This window comes from Bombus flavifrons, chromosome 12 (genome assembly GCF_040668555.2).
Source record: "Bombus flavifrons isolate JBK064 chromosome 12, iyBomFlav1_principal, whole genome shotgun sequence".
NCBI lineage: Eukaryota > Metazoa > Arthropoda > Insecta > Hymenoptera > Apidae > Bombus > Bombus flavifrons.
In genome coordinates, this window is record NC_138453.1 from 2,134,598 (window position 1) to 2,150,872 (window position 16,275).

Here is a 16,275-nt window from a genome sequence, read left to right on the forward strand (position 1 = left end):
TCGCTTAATAGCCGCGATATTCGTGAAGAACAACCGTCCCTACTATAGTGAACTCCGCCAAAAGCCTGTGCCAGTGTCACACGCTCAAGAAAGGCCACCCGTTCAGAAACAGTAATAAAGTAGATAAAACATCCTGCATGCCACAGCTACCGAAATAATAACAAAGCAGCATCTGAATAGTCGCCTCTGATATACATCCAACGATAACCTTTCCAAAGGGACTAAAACCTCCATATAAAAACCCTCCTAAATTAGCGCTCAACACTTTCATTCTCTTGTAACACTTTGAACCGTCACACTGTTGGATTTATATAATAAAATTTCCATCATCTTGTACGAAGTTCGATTTCGTCACCTTATTCGTGAAACGTTCGAATTGCGACGCGAGGAGATCACCGGCTATCTATCGGTTTCGTGATTTTTTGTGTCTTCGACGTGACAACAGCATCGTCACCGAACTTTACTAGTTTATCATCTGAGGATCAGTCAACGTCTCTTGACTGATTTTCCTTCTTTAGATCAGTCAACATTCTTGACTGGTTTTCCACCCTTAGATCAGTCATGTATTTAACTTATATCTATCCGCATCGAGCGTAACTGTCTATGTCTATAAAGTTGTTGGACTAAAGTGTATATTGTAACCTGTTACTTCAGTGTTATAATCAGTCCAGTCATTTCTATCATCCTAAACAAAATAGAGGATCGATCATTTCGTGACGTCGATTATCTAACTGTAACGGGAATTTACGACTCCCGCTGACGCGATCTACCGCGAACGCGTCTTTCCGCGAACGGTCGAACAGCTTTAATACAAGCTTATGAAATACAATCACTGTTATGAGATACGAAGAACGTGAATTACTGAAACCGGGAAATAGGAAATAGAATATTAAATAAAACTGCCAAGGATTTTCAATATTCCGTTACAGAAATTCAGCGGAAAATTTATAATATAAGAAATCAGGTAAAGTACATATTATAAAGTAAATAAAGTTAAATATATAGACATATTATTTGAATATTAAAATTGTGGACGACACAAAAACTAAAAATGTGTAAAAGAAGGAAAAGATGACGACGGAATAGGCGAGGTAAGATTTCCAACTGGTCTTACCTTGGTGCCTTGAAATTTTTAATACTAAATATATGTCGGAGATGAAAGGACCTCGGTGCCTCCCCTTTGGAACTTCGGGAAAATTCCTTAACACCGTAATTTAGATTCTACCTTAGGTGTAATTAAACAATTGTTGCCATTCAAACCGAATGTATTTGTTCGAGATTTGTGATAATGAGCTTGGGCTCGAAGCGACAACCAGTCGCCGAACGTAGCCGCGGTCACGGGATGAACGCTTTGTCTAACAAAGGTATGGAGTAATTCTATAGTTCTCCGTAAAAGAAATATTTGTACCGGCACGCGACAGTAAAAATTCCAACGGTTTCTGTCCCGTGGCTTGCCACACGCAGACCCTATTCTTCGGGCATGATGGTTAACAGATGCCGACGCATCTCCACAGTACATGTTCAGCTAGTCTGAGGGCCGTTATAAATATTAACATTTAGTTATCAAAAGTCCAGCGAACAGACAAACAGTCTTTGTCCCAACTACGGGAAGATAGGGAAGATCTAGTTTTTTCAATGAACGAAGCTTCCCGCTGGCACCCTTGCCTCAAGGATGGCTAGCATTTTTTTCTAACTACCAACGTGGAAATTGATCAATTAACAGCAACGTCAATTACCCTCACTTTCAGGACGAAGGCTCTTCTCGACGAATCCGATGATCTCGTGTTCTTAGACACACCCGATCATAGTTTTCCTCTGCAGCATCATCGCAACGGAAAGTCATTCTCTCGTGAGGTCGTATTATCAAGTTACTTCGCGTCTTTACGCTCGGTGGAATGTATTGGGCTTGTTAAGAAGACAAAACAGGCATGCACACCATTCGGCGTGTAAAATGGAGTAAAAGTAGCGTTTAAACGTCGGAATATCTTCAGCCGGAACGAAATAACAGCGTTTCACAGGCAAAATCTTCGAATGATTGCATTTTGTACACGGTTGGGCCTGTTTCGATGATGAAACAGGCGAGCATAGTACTCGGCACGTAGAATGGAGAAATAGTTGCGTTTAAACGTCGAAATATCTCCAACGGGAGCGAAATAACAGCGTTTCGTAGGTAAAATCATTAGATTATTGCGAACGAAAAATCAGTTTATTATTGCATTTTACGATGTATCGGGCTTGTGTCGACAATGAAACAGGCATGCGCAGCATCCTGTCTGTAAGATGGAGTAAAAGTAGCGTTTAGATGTCGAATTATCTCCAACAGGAACGAAACAACAGCGTTTCACAGGCAAAGTCTTCGAATGATTGCATTTTGTACACGGTTGGGCCTGTTTCGATGATGAAACAGGCGAGCATAGTACTCGGCACGTAGAATGGAGAAATAGTTGCGTTTAAACGTCGAAATATCTCCAACGGGAACGAAATAACAACGTTTTGTAGGTAAAATCATTAAATTATTGCATTTTACGTTGTATCGGGCTTGTTTCAGCTTGTTTCAATATTTAATTGAACGTATCTCCGCTGCTATTGGCGATATGTCCACAATTCGATGCGCGTGTTACTCTACGTATGCTGCCAAATGCAGCGCACATCAGCCCGTTTACCCCAAGTCAACTCTATGTCCTGTCAAATCCAGGGTAATTGCCGCATTGGAGATTCTGTTTGAAATATTCAGTTGCACGTATCTCCGCTGCTATTGGTGATATGTCGACAATCTATGCGCTATATACTGCACATTTGCTGCCAAATACCGGGCACGTCTGCCGGGTTGCCCTTTCTCAACTCTGTGCCCCGTCAAATACTGCGTTGTTGCAGTTTTTGAGATTCTGTCTTAAATATTCAATTGAACTTTTCTCCGTTTCCATTGGAGATTTGTCGACAATTCGATGCGCGTTATACCCCACATTAGCTACCACATACAGCGCACATCAGCCGGTTTGCGCAATGTCAGCTCCGTGTCCTGTCAAATCCAGCGTAATTGCCGTTTTAGAGATTCTGCCGGAAATATTCAATTGAACGTATCTCCGTTTCCATTGGAGATATGTCGACCATTTGATGCACTTTCTACACCACATTTGCTGCCAAATACAGCGCGCATCAGCCGGTTTGCGCTATGTCACCTCAGGCCCCCGCCAAATTCATTGTAATTGCAATTTTGCAGATTCTGTCTTATATATTGAATTGAACGTTTCCATTGGAGATATGTGGACAATTCGATGAGCGTTCTACTCCAAATTTGCTGCCAAATACAGTGCGCATCAGCCGGTTTATTCAATGTCAACCCTGGTCCATGCCAAATCCTTTGTAATTGCAGTTTTGCATAGTTAGGCTTAAGTATTCAATTAAACGTATCTCCGCTGCTATTGCTTTGGGTCGACAATTTGATGCGCGTTCTACTCCACATTTGCTGCCAAATACAGCGCACGTGCTCCTGTTTACATTACGTCAACTCGGGTGGCGTTCAAATCCAATGTTACTGCAGTACTGCAAATTCACGCTTCAATATTCAATTGAACGTATCTCCGCTTATATTGGAGATATGTCTAGATTTCGACGCGCGTTATAATCCAAAATTTCAGCCAAATACAGAACAAGTCGGACCGCTTTTGCTATGTCAACTCTTGACCCTGACATATCCAGCGTGAATACTGTATAGCAGATTCTGTTTTAAATATTCAATTGAACGAATCTCAGCTGCTATTGTTGATATGTCCACCACTAGATGCGCATTATACACCACATTTGCTGCCGACAGCAGGGCCCATCAGCCGGTTTGCGCTATTTCAGCTCAGGCCCCAGCAAAAAGTAATTGTAGTTGTGGTTTCACACATTTGGGCTTAAATATTCAATTGAACGTATCTCCGTTCCAATTGGAGATATGACATCAGCCCGTGCAATATTACAGTTTTGCGGATACCGCCTGAAATATTCAATTGTATGTATCTCAGTTTATATTCCAGATATCTCGACAATTCGATGCGCGGTATACTCCTCATTCGCTGCCAAATGGAGTTCCCTTCAACCGGTTTGCGCTATATCAACTCTGCGCTCTGTCAAATCCATCGCATTTGCAATTTTGCAAATTCTACTTTAAATATTCAATTGAACGTATGTCCGTTTCTATTGAAGATATGTCGACAATTCGACACGCGTTATACTCGACCTTTGCTGCCAAATACAGAGCCCTTCAGCCCGTTTGCGCAATGTCAAGTTTGTGTACTGTCAAATTCAGGGTAATTGCAATTTTGCAGATTCTGTCTTAAATATTCAATAGAATGTACCGCCGTTTCCATAGGAGATGTGTCGACAATTCGATGCGCGTTATATTCCACATTTGCCGCCAACTACAGCGGGCATCAGCCGGATTTTGATATGTCAACGCTGGTCCCTGCCAAATCCTTTGTAATTGCAGTTATGCATATTCAGGCTGCTATATTCAATTAAACGTATCTCGGCTGCTATAGGTGATACGTCGACAAATCGATGCTCGTTATACTCCACACTGGCTGCCTAATACTGCGCTCGTACTCTTGTTTACACTATGTCATTTCTGGTCGAGGTCAAATCCAACGTTATTGCAGTTCTACATATACAGTCACCAGTATTCAACTGGACGTATCTCCGTTTCTATTGGACATATGTCGACAATTAGAAGCTCGTTATACCTCAAATTTGCTGCCAAAAACAGCGCACATCAGCTCGTTCGCGCTATGTCAACCCTGGGCCTTGTCAAATACACTATAATTGTAGTTCTGCATATTCCGGCTTCAATTTCCATTTGGACGTATCTACGCATGCTATTGGTGATATGTCTACAATATGTCTACAGATGCGCATTCTATTCCAAATTTTCTGCCAAATACAGCACACGTCAGCCGGTTTGCTCTATGTCAACTCTGTGTCCTGTCAAATCCATTGTAATTACAGTTTTGCATATATATTCTTTAGTATTCAATTAAACGTATCTCCACTGATATAGGTGGTATGTCGGCAATTCGATGCGCATTATACTCCACATTTGCTGCCAAATACAGCCGACCTGCTCCCGTTTACATTATGTCAACTCGGGTCGAGGTCAAGTCCAATATTATTACAGTACTGCATATTCAGGATTCAATATTCAATTGAATGTATCTCCGCTGCTAATCGTTGTATGACCACAATTCGATGTGCGTTATTCTCCACATTTCCTGCCTAATACAGCGCACGTACTTCTATTTACGCTATGTCAACTCTGGATGCGATCACCGGTGCAACCACCAAGTATCATCAAGAAGGCGCGATACGGATGGGTCAGCGGGGGAGACCTGTCCCCCAATCAACCATAGACGTCCTTCACGTCTTCATTGCGCTGCCACATACGGATTTCACGTGCCCTTGCGAAATCGGCGAGATTTACAACACCTCCTGGGACGAGGTGTTCCACGACACTTCATGGGCCGAGCTGTTTCACGACACTTCCTGGTTCGTGAACTCCACTGGAAAATATCTAGGCAATGCCGAGGACCACGGCGATCCAGAACGCATGGAAGACAACCTATCTTCAACGCACCGGCCTTTCGACCGTATCCTCAAATTCACCCTAGCGACAACGGCCTCATCCCGACTACCACAATGCATACGGCACCGAGCATCTTGGAACGAGGTGCCACACAGCTCGTCCTACTATCGAGGCAACCCGATTCCGCAGAAGAGGGACACTCAGCAATCAACAAGGAGTTGGGCGGCAGCCCCCAACTAACTCTACCTTTATAGAAATTTTGATCGGTACCCTCTCAACGGGAATAGGATGTTACGTCGGACGGCCCTCTACCTAGACCAGGCCATACACGGACACCAGATGTCCGCTCATCCTTACGGCGTACCCTCAATAGTCTTAAGGACCCGTCATAAATCCGAGTAATTTGCTAGCTAAGGTCCTTCAGACCGAACAAATATCTTTTTTTTATTACTTTTTAACAAATATTGTCTACTACGACTTGACAAGGGAAAGTTAGTTTTTCTTACTTACGATGCTTCCTACTAGCAACTTTCTATCGAGGGCGGCTAAGACCTTCCTAATCCACCAACCTTCGTTTGGCCAATCAGAAGCAATGTATACTGCCCTCACTTTCCTGACCAAAATGTCATGAACAAATCCGATGGTCCCGTGCGCTAGACACACCCATTGCTAGCTTTCCTCCGACACAGCATAGTCACCCAACTTTACTTGTTACTACACCGCTAGAAATGTCAACTACTCCTTCTACACCGTTAGAAGGGTCAACTTACAACGTCTAAATTAAACGTCTATTAAGTATTCTCTAATACTACGTAAACTAACATACTAAATTCAACTATAAGAGCCTTGCTCCATTGTACATCTATCTTATCTTCGTGCGCCAAAGTGTCATCTAGGAATTATATTTACTCAACAGTGTAACTTAAGTGTTGGAAATAAAAACCTTATAGCTCTGTGAACCACAGTGGTATCCTAACTGAATCACCCCTATTGTCTTAACGGAAATCAGGGGATCGATCAACTCGTGGTGTTGATTATTATAATCGTAACGGGAATTTATGACTCCCGTTGACGTCACTCCTCGTGATTACGTCTCCCCGCGATTGGTCGAAATTACACATTGTAATTACAGTTTGGCATATTTACGGTTAAGTATTCAATTAAACGTATCTCCGCTGCTGTTGTTGGTATGTCGACAATTTGCTGCACGTTATACTCCTCATCCGCTGCAAAATACTGCGCCCTTGAGCCGGATTTTGCCATGTCAATCCTGGTCCTGCCATATTCTTTATAATTGCAGTTTTGCATATTTAGGATTTAGTGTTCAATTAAACGTATCTCCGCTGCTATTGGGGGTATGTCGACAATTCGATGCGCGTTATACTTCTCATTTGCTGCTATATGCGGCGCACGTGCTCATGTTTACGCTATCACAAGAAACTATTGTAATAGAAGCCCGGTATGTGTTAAATGTGCAAAAAGTCATTTAACAATACACTGCCCGTACACAGGAAAAATTGAGGAAGTCAGATGTTACAATTGTAACGGAAACCACCCAGCCAGCTAAAAAGGATGTGAAATCAGGAAACAACTACAACGTAAACTGTTTCCACCACTTCACAATAGATCAGTTGATAACTACCAACAACAACAAAATACAACGGAAAACAAAGCAACATTGAAAACTCAAAATGAAATAAAATCTATAATCAGAAACACAGACATCCAAGTAAACCGAAGTTACGCGCATGTAACACAAAATATCAGACAAGAAACGCCCATTAACAATCAGTGTCAAAGCAACACCGAAGACGCCACAGAAATCAAAGAACTACTAAAACAATCAATTAAAAATACTGAAATACTTACAAAAATGATAATCGAACGCAACCCTCAGACAGCAAAAGGAATAAATTACAGTTATGCTACAACTACTCACAAACATGCTGAGCAAAAAATAAGAAATAAAAATGGACACGCTTAAAATAACAGCCTGGAACTCTAACGGCCTACAACAAAGGGCCCTAGAAACCAAAACATACCTGTACAGTAACAACATAGATATACTACTCGTATCAGAAACGTACTTCACTACAAAAAGCTATTTAAAAATTCCGTACTACACCATTTATGACACCAAGCATCCCTCAGGAAAAGCACACGGAGAGACCGCAGTAATAATAAAAAGCGACATTAAACATCACCTACACAGCCAAGTCAGTAAGGAGCATATACAAGCAACCACCGTTACAGTACAAACTAGCAGCAACCATTTTCAGTTGTCAGCAGTATACGTACCACCGAGAAACAAAATTACACCTCAAAAGTGGGAAGAGTACTTTCAACAATTAGGTGACAAGTTTATCGCAGCGGGAGACTACAATGCAAAGCACACAATATGGGGATCAAGAATTACTACACCTCGAGGTAGAACCTTGGGAAAATACATTAGAAACAATAACCTCAATATATTATCCACAGGAAGTCCGACATACTGGCCGACAGACCTGAGCAAAATACCTGAGCAAAATACCTGACCTACTTGATTTTGCAGTTACAAAGGGACTAAATGCAAATAAACTAAATATAGCACCCAGCCTCGAGCTTACCTCCGATCATACACCCAAAATTATTACATACAGAAACAAACCAATACTTTATAACAATTCAGAGACACTATGCAATAAAACCACCAAATGGCAAACATATAAAGAAATAATTTAGAGCAAAATCAACTGCGACATCCCATTGAAAACACCTGAACACATCGAACAAGCAGTAACAACACTTACAGAAACTATTCAGGAAGCAGCATGGGCAACCACCATACCCGAATCAACAAATAGACGAACAAAAATAATTCCGCCAGACATTCTTGAAAAAATTAGAGAAAAAAGGAAAGCGAAAGCAAAATGGAAAAAACATAGATCAAAAGAAAACAAAACCTTAAATAAACTTACAAATGAAATAAAAAACAAAATAAAAGAACACAATAATAACGAGTTCTCAAAATTTATAGAGTCACTATCTGCACACGAGAACTCAAACTACTCTCTATGGAAAGCCACACAAAAAAAAAAAAAAAAAAAAAATAAAGAAGCCAATAAAACTAGTCCCAGCAATCAGAAAATCAGATAATACATAGGCAAGAGCAACAAAGAACAAGCTGAAGAATTTTCCAACCACCCAAGCAACACATTTACACCACATAATATCAATAACAGCAACCACAATTGTAATACCGACGAGGATGCGTTAACCACTAGTACCTCAACTGACAAACACTACATCATACCTAAAACAACAGCACAAGAAATTAGAAACATAATCGAGAAAAGAAAAAACAATAAAGCACCAGTTGACCTAATCAGTGGTAAATTCTTGAAAAACCTTCCTCCAAAAGCGATACGATTAATTACAATAATTTACAATGCAATATTAATAATCCAATACTATCCTAAACTATGGAAACTGGCACAGATCATAATGTTACCTAAACCAGGCAAAGACCCACACCAAACAGCATCTTACAGACCAATATCACTACTTCCCGTGTTTTCTAAAATACTAGAAAAAACAATTTACGCCCGCTTAAAACCAATAATAGAGATGGAAAAATCAATAACAGATCACCAATTTGGATTCAGAAACAAACACTCCACGATAGAGCAAATGCACAGACTCACTAATGAAGTAATAACAGCATTAGAAGGCAAAAAATACTGTACAGCACTCTTCATGGACATAGAGAAGGCATTCGATAAAATAAACCGCGAAAGCCTTCTACAAACAATCAGGAAACAATTCCCGGAACAAATATACCATTTATTAAATTCGTACCTAAGCAGCAGAACCTTTATAGTAAAAATTAAAGATTCGTGCTCTGAAGTTGAAGATATCAAGGCAGGGGTTCCGCAAGGGAGCGTCCTAGGACCAATGCTATACACACTATACACGGCCAACATACCAACAACTACCAATAGCAAAATATTGACATTTGCGGATGACACAGCTGTACTAGTCAGGCACACGAACCCTGTAACAGCAGTCACATTGCTACAAGAACATATCACAAAAATAGAAAAGTGGCTTCAAGATAAACAAATTAAAGCAAACCCCGATAAATGCAACCACATTACATTTACACTGTGAAAACAGATACCACCAAACATTATACTAAACGGCACGCAAATAACACAAACAAGGCAAGTAAAATACCTAGGACTCCACCTAGATACACGATTTACATGGAAACAACATATTAAATCAATAATATACAAAATACAGACAGCAAGGTGACAAATGCAACGGTTAACAAGTTGAAAATCCAAACTAAGCATAGAAAACAAATTAAAAATATACAAAACAATTATAAAACCAGTCTGGACGTACGGAATACCACTATGGGGAACAGCAGCAATGAGCCATATAAACAAAATGGAGATAATCCAAACTAAAATCCTCAGAACAGTAGTAAACGCACCATGGTATGTCAGAAACGAAGATATACGGAAAGACCTTGGAATACCAACGATCAAGGAGGAGCAGACACGCAAGAAGGTACAAAAAAAGCGTAGCAACGCACCTGAATCGGCTAGCAGCGGAAACGATCAACACATCAAACATAGAAAGAAAACTAAAACGGAAACACCCAACAGATCTCACAAAGGACACAACCTAATAAACACGAAGGTGGTACCCTGCTGGGGGTAACCACCCACATGTTATATTATTATAACACCAAGATATACCATTTTACCAAATGTCCTACTGAACAAATTGTAAAATTTAAATAAATAAATTGAAAAAAATGTTTACGCTATGTCAACTCTGTTGGATGTCAAATACAATGATATTACACTTCTGCGTATTCAGGCTTGAATATTCATTTGAATGAATCTTGGCTGCTATTACTGATATGTCGACAATTCGATGCGCGTTATACTCCACATTTGTTTCCACGTACAGTGCACCTGCACCTGTTTGCATTATGTGAGTATCGGGTCGAGGTCAAATCCATTGATATAGCAGTACTGCATATTCAGGCTTCAGTATTCATTTGAATGTATCTCTGCTACTATTTTTGGTATGTCGGCAATAGGATAAGCTTTATACCCCACATTTGCTGCCAAATTCTGCGCGCATCAACCGGTTTTCGCAATGTCAACTGTGGTCCCTGCCAAATCCTTTGTAATTGCAACTTTGCATATTTAGGCTTCAGTGTTCAAATCAACGAACCTCCGTTGCTAATGGTGGTATGTCAACAATTCGATGCGCGCTATACTCCACATTTGCTGCCAAATACAGCGGACCTGCTCCTATTTACAATATGTCAATTCGAGTCGAGGTCAAATCCAGTGTTATAGCAGTACTGCATACCCAGGATTCAATATCTCATTCAACGTTTCTACACTGCTATTGGCAACATCTCGAAAATTCGATGCGCGTTATACTCCACATATGCTGCCAAATACAGCTCTTAAGCGGGCGCGCACTACACACTACACGTAAAATGTTGTGAAAAGAGCGCTTATACGTCGAAATATCTCAAACGGGAAGGAAATGACGGTTAGTTTTCGCCAAAATCGACGAAATCAACGCGAAAAGCGAGCTGGTGGACTAGTTTCCACGGATATACGTGCGCGCATTACATTCTGTACGTAAAATGGAGTCAAATGAGCGCCTAAATGTCGAAATATCTCAAATGGGAAGGAAAAGACGATTAGTTTTCCTCAAAATCGACGAAATCATCGCGATTTGCGCGCTGTAGGGATTGTTTCGACGATGAAACGGGCGCGCATTGCATTTGGCACGTAAAGTAGACTGTAAAGAGCGCTTAAACGTCGAAATATCCCAAACGGGAAGGAAATGACTGTTTGTTTTCTTCAAAATCGACGAAATCAATGAAGACAGCTCGCAAATCGCGATGATTTCCTCGATTTTGACGAAAGTACCCTTCATTTCCTTCCCATTTGAGATATTTCGACGTTTAAGCGTTCATTTTACTTAATTTAACGTGCAGAATGCAATGGACACCAGTTTCAGCGTCGAAACAAGCCCAACAGCTCGCAAATCGCGACCATTTCGTCGATTTTGACGAAAGTAACCGTCATTTCCTTCCCGTTTGAGACATGTCGACGCTCAAGCGCTCATTTCACACCATTTATCGTGCAGAATGCAATGCACGTCACTTTCATGATCGAAACAAGCCCAACAGCTCGCAAGCCGCGACCGTTTTGTCGATTTTGACGAAAGTAACCGTCATTTCCTTCCCGTTTGAGATATTTCGACGTTTAAGCGTTCTTTTTACTAAATTTAACGTGCAGAATGCAATGGACACCAGTTTCAGCGTCGAAACAAGCCCAACAGCTTAGAAATCGCTATCGTTTCGTCGATTTTGACGAAAGTAACCGTCATTGCATTCCCGTTTAAGATATTTCGACATTTAAGCGCTCTCCTCACTTCATTTTGCGTGCAGAATGTAATGCACGCCCGTCCAGCCGTCGAAACAAGCCCAACAGCTTAGAAATCGCGATCGTTCCGTCGATTTTGACGAAAGTAGCCGTCATTGCCTTCCCGTTTGAGATATTTCGGCGTTTAAGCGCTCTCTTCACTCTATTTTACGAGCAGAATGTAATGCACGCCCGTTCAACCGCCGTAACAGGTCCGACTGCTCAGAAATCGTGACCTTTTTATCGATTTTGACGAAAATAACCGTTATTTCCTTCCCGTTTGAGACATTTCGACGTTTACGCGCTCTCTTCACTCCATTTATCGTGCAGAATGCAATGCACGTCACTTTCATGATCGAAACAAGCCCAACAGCTCGCAAGCCGCGACCGTTTCGTCGATTTTGACGAAAGTAACCGTCATTTCCTTCCCGTTTGAGATATTTCGACGTTTAAGCGTTCCTTTTACTAAATTTAACGTGCAGAATGCAATGGACACCAGTTTCAGCTTCGAAACAAGCCCAACAGCTTAGAAATCGCTATCGTTTCGTCGATTTTGACGAAAGTAACCGTCATTGCATTCCCGTTTAAGATATTTCGACATTTAAGCGCTCTCCTCACTTCATTTTGCGTGCAGAATGTAATGCACGCCCGTCCAGCCGTCGAAACAAGCCCAACAGCTTAGAAATCGCGATCGTTCCGTCGATTTTGACGAAAGTAGCCGTCATTGCCTTCCCGTTTGAGATATTTCGGCGTTTAAGCGCTCTCTTCACTCTATTTTACGAGCAGAATGTAATGCACGCCCGTTCAACCGCCGTAACAGGTCCGACTGCTCAGAAATCGTGACCTTTTTATCGATTTTGACGAAAATAACCGTTATTTCCTTCCCGTTTGAGACATTTCGACGTTTACGCGCTCTCTTCACACCATTTTACCTGCAGAATGCAATGCCCGCCCGTTTAACCGTCGAAACAAGCCCAACAGCTCGCAAATCTCGATGATTTCGTCGATTTTGACGAAAACTAAGCGTCATTTCCTTCCCGTTTGAGATAATTCGACGTTTAAGCGCTCTTTTTACTCCATTTAAGGTGCAGAATGTAACACATGCCAGTTTCAGCGTCGAAACAAAACGGAACAGCTCGCAAATCTCGATGATTTCGTCGATTTTGACGAAAGTAACCGTCATTTCCTTCCCGTTTGAGACATGTCGACGCTCAAGCGCTCATTTCACACCATTTATCGTGCAGAATGCAATGCACGTCACTTTCATGATCGAAACAAGCACAACAGCTCGCAAGCCGCGACCTATTTATCGATTTTGACGAAAATAACTGTTATTTCATAGCCGTTTGAGATATTTCGACGTTTAAGAGCTCTCTTCACTCCATTTTAGGTGCAGAATGCAAAGCACGCCCGTTCAACCGTCGCAACAGTCCCAACATCTCGCAAATCGCGACCGTTTCGTCGATTTTGACGAAAGTAACCGTCATTCCCTTCCCGTATGAGATATTTCGACGTTTAAACGCTCTTTTTACTAAATTTAACGTGCAGAATGCAATGGACACCAGTTTCAGCGTCGAAACAAGCCCAACAGCTCGCAAATCGCGACCATTTCGTCGATTTTGACGAAAGTAACCGTCATTTCCTTCCCGTTTGAGATATTTCGACGTTCAAGCGCTATTTTCACTCCATTTTACGTGCAGAATGTAATGCACGCCAGTTTCAGCTTCGAAACAAGCCCAACAGCTCGCAAACCACGACCATTTTATCGATTTTGACGAAAATAACCGTCATTGCCTTCCCGTTTGAGATGTTTCGGCGTTTAAGCGTTCTTTTTACTAAATTTGACGTGCAGAATGCAATGGACACCAGTTTCAGCGTCGAAACAAGCCCAACAGCTCGCAAACCGCGACCTTTTTATCGATTTTGACGAAAATAACAGTTATTTCATTCCCGTTTGAGATATTTCGACGTTTAGGAGATCTCTTCACTCCGTTTTAGGTGAAGAGTGTAATACACGCCCGTTCAACCGTCGAAACAAGCCGAAAAGCTTAGAAATCGCGACCATTTCGTCGATTTTGACGAAGGTAACCGTGATTTCCTTCCCGTTTGAGATATTTCGACGTTTAAGCATTCATTTTTCTAAATTTAAAGTGCAGAATGCAATGGACACCAGTTTCAGCGTCGAAACAAGCCCAACAGCTCGCAAATCGCGACCATTTCGTCGATTTTGACGAAAGTAACCGTCACTTCTTTCCCGTTTGAGATATTTCGACGATCAAGCGCCATTTTCACTCCATTTTACGTGCAGCATGTAATGCGCGGCAGCTTAAGCGTCGAAACAAACCCAATAGCTCAGAAATCGCGACCATTTCGTCGATTTTGACGAAAGTAACGGTCATTTCCATCCCGTTTGAGATATTTCCACCTTCAAGCGCTCTTTTCACACCATTTAACGTGCAGAATGCAATGCACGGCAGCTTAAGCGTCGAAACAAGCCCAACAGCTCAGAAATCGCGACCATTTCGTCGATTTTGACGAAATTAACCGTCATTTCCTTCCCGTTTGAGATGTTTCTACTTTCAAGCGCTCTGTACACTCTATTTTCCGTGCAGAATGTAATGCTCGAGAGTTTCAGCTTCGAAACAGGCCCAATATCTCAGAAATCGCGACCATTTCGTCGATTTTGACGAAAGCAACCGTCATTTCTTTCCGGGTTGAGTCATTTCGATGTTTAAGCGTTCGTTTTACTCCACTTAACGTGCAGAATGCAATGCACGCCAGTTTCAGCGACGGAAGAAGCACAACAGCTCAGAAATCGCGACCATTTCGTCGATTTTGACGAAAGTAACCGTCATTTCCTCCCCGTTTGTGATATTTCGACGTTCAAGCGCTCTCTTCACTACATTTTACGTGCAGAATGTAATGCACGCCCGTTCAACCGCCGTAACAGGTCCGACTGCTCAGAAATCGTGACCTTTTTATCGATTTTGACGAAAATAACCGTTGTTTCCTTCCCGTTTGTGATATTTCGACGTTCAAGCGCTCTCTTCACTACATTTTACGTGCAGAATGCAATGCCCGCCCGTTTAACCGTCGAAACAAGCCCAACAGCTCGCAAATCTCGATGATTTCGTCGATTTTGACGAAAACTAAGCGTCATTTCCTTCCCGTTTGAGATACTTCGACGTTTAAGCGCTCTTTTTACTCCATTTAAGGTGCAGAATGTAACACATGCCAGTTTCAGCGTCGAAACAAACGGAACAGCTCGCAAATCTCGATGATTTCGTCCATTTTGACGAAAGTAACTGTCATTCACTTCCCATATGAGATATTTCGACGTTTAAGCTTTCTTTTTACAAAATTTAACGTGCAGAATGCAATGGACACCAGTTTCAGAGTCGCAACAGTCCCAACATCTCGCAAATCGCGACCGTTTCGTCGATTTTGACGAAAGTAACCGTCATTTCCTTCTCGTTTGAGATATTTCGACGTTCAAGCGCTATTTTCACTCCATTTTACGTGCAGAATGTAATGCACGCCCGTTCAAGCGCCGTAACAGGTCCCACTGCTCAGAAATCGCAACCTTTTTATCGATTTTGACGAAAATAACAGTTATTTCATTCCCGTTTGAGATATTTCGACGTTTAAGAGATCTCTTCACTCCATTTTAGGTGAAGAGTGTAATACACGCCCGTTCAACCGTCGAAACAAGCCGAAAAGCTTAGAAATCGCGACCATTTCGTCGATTTTGACGAAAGTAACGGTCATTTCCTTCCCGTTTGAGACATGTCGACGCTCAAGCGCTCTTTTCACTCCATGTATCGTGCAGAATGCAATGCACGTCAGATTCAGGATCGAAACAAGCACAACATCTCGCAAACCGCGACCGTTTCGTCGATTTTGACGAAAGTAACCGTCATTTCCTTCCCGTTTGAGATATTTCGACGTTTAAGCGTTCTTTTTACTAAATTTAACGCGCAGAATGCAATGGACACCAGTTTCAGCGTCGAAACAAGCCCAACAGCTCGCAAATCGCGACCATTTCGTCGATTTTGACGAAAGTAACCGCCATTTCCTTCCCGTTTGAGATATTTCGACGTTTAAGAGCTCTCTTCACTCCATTTTAGGTGCAGAATGCAATGCACGCCCGTTCAACCGTCGCAACAGTCCCAACATCTCGCAAATCGCGACCGTTTCGTCGATTTTGACGAAAGTAACCGTCATTCCCTGCCCGTATGAGATATTTCGACGTTTAAACGCTCT